Source organism: Nanorana parkeri, unplaced genomic scaffold, assembly GCF_000935625.1.
Source record: "Nanorana parkeri isolate BGI_ZX_2015 unplaced genomic scaffold, ASM93562v1 scaffold1037, whole genome shotgun sequence".
In the NCBI taxonomy this organism is placed as follows: Eukaryota; Metazoa; Chordata; class Amphibia; order Anura; family Dicroglossidae; genus Nanorana; species Nanorana parkeri.
In genome coordinates this window covers 171,771-179,192 of record NW_017307305.1, presented here as the reverse complement: position 1 = coordinate 179,192, position 7,422 = coordinate 171,771, and the positions used below count along the sequence as shown (strand labels likewise).

General features: G+C 42.4%; 1 protein-coding gene across 1 annotated transcript in view; it reads right to left on the bottom strand.

Annotated features, from left to right (window-relative positions):
- The window catches only part of GNB3 (G protein subunit beta 3), a 39,804-nt gene extending 34,954 nt beyond the window's left edge, over window positions 1-4,850 (bottom strand). The window contains exon 1 of the mRNA XM_018567362.1: window positions 4,731-4,850. The gene's annotated coding sequence lies outside the window, so the exon portion shown is untranslated. The remainder of the gene's footprint in view (window positions 1-4,730) is intronic.
- Between the last annotated feature and the right edge of the window lie 2,572 nt (window positions 4,851-7,422).

Genomic DNA, 7,422 nt, shown 5'->3' with positions numbered 1-7,422 from the left:
TTGGCAGGGAGGAGGCACATTGAGGAACATGGCCTTGGGGCAGCAGAAAGAGAGAAAGAGTAAATCCTGCCCTGATTTTATGTCTTAATTGTTGTAAGTTGTTTTATTGTCTGCAACTAACTTTGCTCCCTCACCTGAGTGGGTGTCAATGTGCATATAATCCTCTGCTATATTTTATACTTGTTTTGCAAATTACTAATAAAAACTATTTATAAATAAAAACAAAAATTAAACCAACCATGTTGCAAAAATGAAAGTTAAAACAACAGTTGGACCTGTTCAGAAGAGACTATATACTGACCTCTTCTGCTGCCGATGCCACCAAATACAGCTTTGGTGAAGAGGAATCACTCACTTTCTTCCAACAGTTCTTGGGAGTATCGATCTCTAGCACCCCACGCTGTGCTCAATGGTTGCTCCCTTCAACCCCTACGTCACTACGTCAGGCACTGATGTGGAGGTTGGCGGGAAGAACCATTGAATGCAGTAGGTAACACAGAAGATTGACACTCCCAGAAGTGTTGATTTTTTAAAGAAACTTCAGAGGACGATTCTTCTCCACCAAAGGGTATTTGTTGGGGGATCTTAAGTATTCACTCATATTATTTCAGGGTCCCTTTAATCAATGTGCTTCTATCTGGATTGCTTCTACTTTTGAGTTTATAGAACCACACCATTTCTAGTACTAAAAAAACGTTTTGGGGGTTTTCTTAAAATAGTTTTTACCAAAATTTTAATTTCAAGCACTTTAATTGGAGTAGATCAATATGAAATCTGATAGGTTTCTAGACACCTCTATATCCAGTCTCTGGCTTAGTGACTACTAGGGATGCGCCGATACCGGGTTTTCAGTATCGAGTACGAGTACAGATATATTTTTTTCCGGTACCTTCAGATACCGATACCGGAAGTCCCATTAAGGAAGCCAGGAGGCATGTAATGACCTGCCACCTGCCTTCCTAGATTGCAGGGAAGCCGGGCAGCGTGTAATGACCCGCTAACTGCCTTCCTACATAGCCGGGAAACCGGGCGGCGTGTAATTACTTGACACCCGTCTTCCCGATAAGCAGGGAAGCCGTCTCCATGCTTCTTGTCACTAGGTGGAGAAAGCATGGAGCCAGCTTTCTTGGCCAATCAGGAAGCCGGGCACCGTGTAATGACGTGGAGCCAGGCTTCCTGGTTGGCTTGCAAGCCAGCTCCATGCTCCCTTGTCACGAGGTGATGGGGGAGCACATGAAGTCAGCTTTCTGGCCAGCTTCATGACCAACCAGGAAGCCGGGCATCGAGTCATTATACGCTGCCTGACTTCCTGATTGGCCGGGAAGCCGGTTCCATGCTCCATCATCACAAAGGACGAGGGAGAACGGAGTCGGCTTCCCGGCCAATCAGGAAGCCGGACATCATGTAATGACTCGCTGCCCGGCTTCCTGATACCGGAAGCTCAAGTATCAGGCTGGGTATCGGAGCATTTGGGCGAGTACGAGTACCCAATTCTCGGCATCGGCACCGATACCTATACTAGTATCGGTATCGGTGCATCCCTAGTGACTACTATACTTGTTCTCTGGCTTATGTAATAAATCAGAAGGTATTAGTTAGTACGCATCCACAGTCATTCGATGACATCACGACAACTACCATAATGACATCCCAGGAGTCCAAACGTGTTGGTTTTATGCTGCCATACTGTAGTAAGGCCAAGAAGCAGACTGCATTACATTGACGATGAGTAATAACACAATATCCAGCCATACATTCATTGTAATCCTAAAAAAACTCTAGCACAATTCATATTGGAAAAATAAATTTTAAAGTGACATTAAAGTCCAAATTTCTTTCCCCTCCCCCCAATGTTAATGAAAGCACTTACCCTAAATTAGATTTCTTAATCCGATCTTCTTCTTCTTTCCTGTGCACGCTGCTCCGTAGACTTACCTTGTGTCTCTCCTCGTCTCCCGGCCGAAAATCTGAACTGCGCATGCGCCCGACCCCAAGATCCTTGGCGGCCGCACGAGAATTTTCAGATTTTCGGACGGGAGCGCGCGGCTAAGACACAGGTAAGTTTAAACCTGTTTCAATGGGTTTTTTTTTTCTTTTTAAAGTTTTTGCATATATCTACTGCTTGCTAGCCTCACATATATGTATATGCAAAAACACGCTGAGGGTTTAATAACCCTTTAAGAGAAAAGAAGAAGGACCCATGATTCTTAGGATGATGCAAACCTCTTTTTTTTTCCATTAGACTGCAAGCTCTGGAGGGCAAGGATTGCCTTCAAATATTAGCTCTAAGTGCAGTGTTTGTCTACGTAGCTATATCAATAAGATCACGACTTCCAAAGGGCTAAGAGTGTTTACACACTGTCATGGGCTGTAACACTGTCAACTGTACAGCCACATACGCAATATCACCACAACAAACTTTTCCATGCGTACGTAAGACCCGTCCAACAGAAAAGTAAATGTGCACATTTTGAACACACACAAGAAAATGACAGAACATACATATTACCAACAAGTGTGTATGAGGAAGCGGTGGGTCATGTTGGGGGTTGTAGTGTTCTATGTATAGAATGTAATAGAATTGTATTCTGATCATGTCCAGTGGTCGGTCATGTTGGGGGTTGTAGTGTTCTATGTATATAGTGTAATGGAATTGTATTATGATCATGTCCAGTGGTCAGCCATGTTGGGGGTTGTAGTGTTCTATGTATATAGTGTAATGGAATTGTATTATGATCATGTCCAGTGGTCAGCCATGTTGGGGGTTGTAGTGTTCTATGTATATAGTGTAATGGAATTGTATTATGATCATGTCCAGTGGTCAGCCATGTTGGGGGTTGTAGTGTTCTATGTATATAGTGTAATGGAATTGTATTATGATCATGTCCAGTGGTCAGCCATGTTGGGGGTTGTAGTGTTCTATGTATATAGTGTAATGGAATTGTATTATGATCATGTCCAGTGGTCAGCCATGTTGGGGGTTGTAGTGTTCTATGTATATAGTGTAATGGAATTGTATTATGATCATGTCCAGTGGTCAGCCATGTTGGGGGTTGTAGTGTTCTATGTATATAGTGTAATGGAATTGTATTATGATCATGTCCAGTGGTCAGCCATGTTGGGGGTTGTAGTGTTCTATGTATATAGTGTAATGGAATTGTATTATGATCATGTCCAGTGGTCAGCCATGTTGGGGGTTGTAGTGTTCTATGTATATAGTGTAATGGAATTGTATTATGATCATGTCCAGTGGTCAGCCATGTTGGGGGTTGTAGTGTTCTATGTATATAGTGTAATGGAATTGTATTATGATCATGTCCAGTGGTCAGCCATGTTGGGGGTTGTAGTGTTCTATGTATATAGTGTAATGGAATTGTATTATGATCATGTCCAGTGGTCAGCCATGTTGGGGGTTGTAGTGTTCTATGTATATAGTGTAATGGAATTGTATTATGATCATGTCCAGTGGTCAGCCATGTTGGGGGTTGTAGTGTTCTATGTATATAGTGTAATGGAATTGTATTATGATCATGTCCAGTGGTCAGCCATGTTGGGGGTTGTAGTGTTCTATGTATATAGTGTAATGGAATTGTATTATGATCATGTCCAGTGGTCAGCCATGTTGGGGGTTGTAGTGTTCTATGTATATAGTGTAATGGAATTGTATTATGATCATGTCCAGTGGTCAGCCATGTTGGGGGTTGTAGTGTTCTATGTATATAGTGTAATGGAATTGTATTATGATCATGTCCAGTGGTCAGCCATGTTGGGGGTTGTAGTGTTCTATGTATATAGTGTAATGGAATTGTATTATGATCATGTCCAGTGGTCAGCCATGTTGGGGGTTGTAGTGTTCTATGTATATAGTGTAATGGAATTGTATTATGATCATGTCCAGTGGTCAGCCATGTTGGGGGTTGTAGTGTTCTATGTATATAGTGTAATGGAATTGTATTATGATCATGTCCAGTGGTCAGCCATGTTGGGGGTTGTAGTGTTCTATGTATATAGTGTAATGGAATTGTATTATGATCATGTCCAGTGGTCAGCCATGTTGGGGGTTGTAGTGTTCTATGTATATAGTGTAATGGAATTGTATTATGATCATGTCCAGTGGTCAGCCATGTTGGGGGTTGTAGTGTTCTATGTATATAGTGTAATGGAATTGTATTATGATCATGTCCAGTGGTCAGCCATGTTGGGGGTTGTAGTGTTCTATGTATAGAGTGTAATACGATTGTGTTATGATTGTGTCCAGTGGTCGGCCATGTTGGGGGTTGTAGTGTTCTTTGTATAGAGTGTAATAGAATTGTATTGTGATGTTGTCCAGTGGTTGGCCATGTTGGGGGTTGTAGTGTTCTATGTATAGAGTGTAATAGAATTGTATTATGATCATGTCCAGTGGTCGGTCATGTTGGGGGTTGTAGTGTTCTATGTCTGTATAGAGTGTAAGTGAATTGTAATATTCATTATTCATTTTATAGAGTGATTAATACTGTTTTATGGTGAATATAATTGTTTCTTTTTTAATGATCAATTCCTCTGCTCGTACAAGGCTCTTTATATCCCCCCCAGAGATATATAAAAATAATAAATATGTTTCTGCTCTCGGTAAACACACCAAAGAAACGTCAGTTTATTATAAACTATATAAATAAAATATATAAAGTAGCAAAAAAAGTTTATGTATCTATTATACATCGTACACAATAAATCAAGTCATCGCTTACCTGTTGACGGAAGGATTCTTCCTTTATCTCGGCTCTTACTCTCTTTCTGTCTCCTGATTGGTTGAATATTTTATCCAAGTTCCGAAATGATCCAACTTTTCTTTCCAGCCAACTTTCTCCTCAATCCCAGTGTCCTCCCTCAATATCTTTTCCTGTGGCGTCTCCACCTGTCTCTTACCTATCGTCCGCCTCTGGTACTTTCCTCTCCAGCCCAAATCTGCCCCCCCTGCCCACTTTCCCAGGTCTGACACTTGCCGGCCTCCCTCCCCTTCTCTGGTTCTCCTGCACCCTCCACCTTGGAAAATTGTCCTTTTTTGTTGTTGTTGTTGTTGTTAGTGGCCCCTCAGTCTCCGCTCCCCCTGTGGCTCCTGTCTTTGTAGTCCTGTTCTCCCACCTGCCTTGTGTGTATCTCTGCGGGCTGTGGAGGTATGAAAGTGCTCCAGGGGAGGGGGCAGCCAGGCAAGGAGGGGGCTGACAACAGGAGGAGGAATGAGGCTAAAAGCCGATTTGGAGTTAAATGCTTAAATGCAAAGCAGTTTGCAAATGGGAGAATAGGAGCCAGGAAAGCAGGGGAGGGGTGTGTGTGTGTGTGTGTGTGAGTGTGTGTGTGTGAGTGTGTGTGTGCGTGTGTGCGTTTGTGTTTGTGTGTGTGTATGCGCCTGTGTTTGAATGCCTATTACCATTATTAATAGTATTTGTTTAAGGAGTTCGCCGTGCCGCGTGCGTGTATGTTTAGCGGTCATTCTATTGCGTTTCCTTTTGACCAGCATAGCAGACGAATGGGTTGGGGCACCACATACAAAAACATTTTACACAGATGCAGTTATCAATGTGAGTCTTAGTCCCCGTTCACACCTGGGCGTCTAGTCCCTCAAAGCTAAGCGCAACAAAACGCTCAACACAAGAAACCCCGTTCATTTCAATGGCCCCTGTTCACCCCTGAGATTCTTTTTGGCAGATTACAGCGCATTTGGCCCCCCTAGACCGCATTAACGTGCGTCAATTGAAAAAAAAGTGCGTAAAACATGCTGAAATGTTGACACCAAGGTGTATTGCTGTATAGTGTATTGCTGAGATTTGTAGTCCTCTATAGCTGGTGGTATTCTGCATTGCTGTATAATGTATTGCTGGGATTTGTAGTTCTCTATAGCTGGTGGTATTCTGCATTGATGTATAGTGTATTCCTGGGATTTGTAGTCCTCTATAGCTGACGGTGGTATTCTGCATTGCTGTATAATGTATTGCTGGGATTTGTAGTCCTCTATAGCTGACAGTGGTATTCTGCATTGCTGTATAATGGATTGCTGGGATTTGTAGTCCTCTATAGCTGATGGTATTCTGCATTGCTGTATAATGTATTGCTGGGATTTGTAGTCCTCTATATTTGGTGGTATTATTCTGCATTGCTGTATAATGGTATTGCTGTGATTTGTAGTCCTCTATAGCTGGTGGTATTCTGCATTGCTGTATAATGGATTGCTGGGATTTGTAGTCCTCTATAGCTGGTGGTATTCTGCATTGCTGTATAATGTATTGCTGAGATTTGTAGTCCTCTATAGTTGGCGGTATTCTGCATTGATGTATAGTGTCTTGCTGGGATTTGTAGTCCTCTATAGCTGATTCCTCTTTATATCTACTGGACCTTGGGCTGGTCCACATTGGTGAACACCAACTTACCAATGGGCTGATATATATATACTACTGTAAGGTCGCACGACTTTTATCTTAGGAACATGTTCGAAAACCCGCCAAGTATCGTACGATGTTCGGCGGGTGTGTAGCATGTTCGTAAGATAAAAGCTGGACGGCCCGTTCGGCATTGCGGTCATCGGAAGCCCGCCACTCGGGGGGGGGCGCGAGTACGATCTGCCTGTCCAAGATAAGCAGATCGTACGTTTTTTAAATTACATTACAACCAACGCAAGACAAAAGTCTTGCGATGGTTGTAAGGTGTGTGCCCAGCCTGAGTGTAAAACTTCCAGGTATTTATTACCTATCCAGGGGATCACAGTACTCCCCCTGCCCTCATCTGCTTTTCTCTCCAGAAGGACGGAGCCATCTTTGTTCAGGCCTCATGCAGAGTCACCATTTTCTTTTTAGATGGAGATGCCGGATCAGAGATGACAGTCATGTAATTGGTGGTGCCTGTGGGGAGTGTAGTGACACCGATCAGCCCCTGCTGCAATCTCTCACATTGTGACTTGCTACAAAGTTACAATGTATATAATCAGTGGAGGGGGAGGGGAGATTGAGGAAATTCTTCCTTTTGCCTGCAGCAGACTGATGACATCATCTCAGCCTAGGCATCATCACTGGACTGCTGCATAAGTATGACTTTTTAGTAATAAATGTAGAGGTTTACACATGTATACATTTCCCGTATATTGTCCTTCATAAGAATTTATTTGTGCAGACTTTTGAAGTCACCGAAACGTCCACTTTAAGAACTTCACACCTACGACAGACTTTACATTGCCTGTCCGTGCCGCGCTGGTCTGGAAAACACTTCCTGTCACTTTCTGTCACTTCCTGTTAACAGACTCTTGAAACAAGAGGAATTGTATAAGAGTTTCCTTAATAAATAAGAGTGCAAACAAATTGTGTGTAAATATTTACAAATATAATAATAGAAATAATAATAATATTAACTAAATATACATTGCCCAAGTACTTATTTGACATTACTATATAA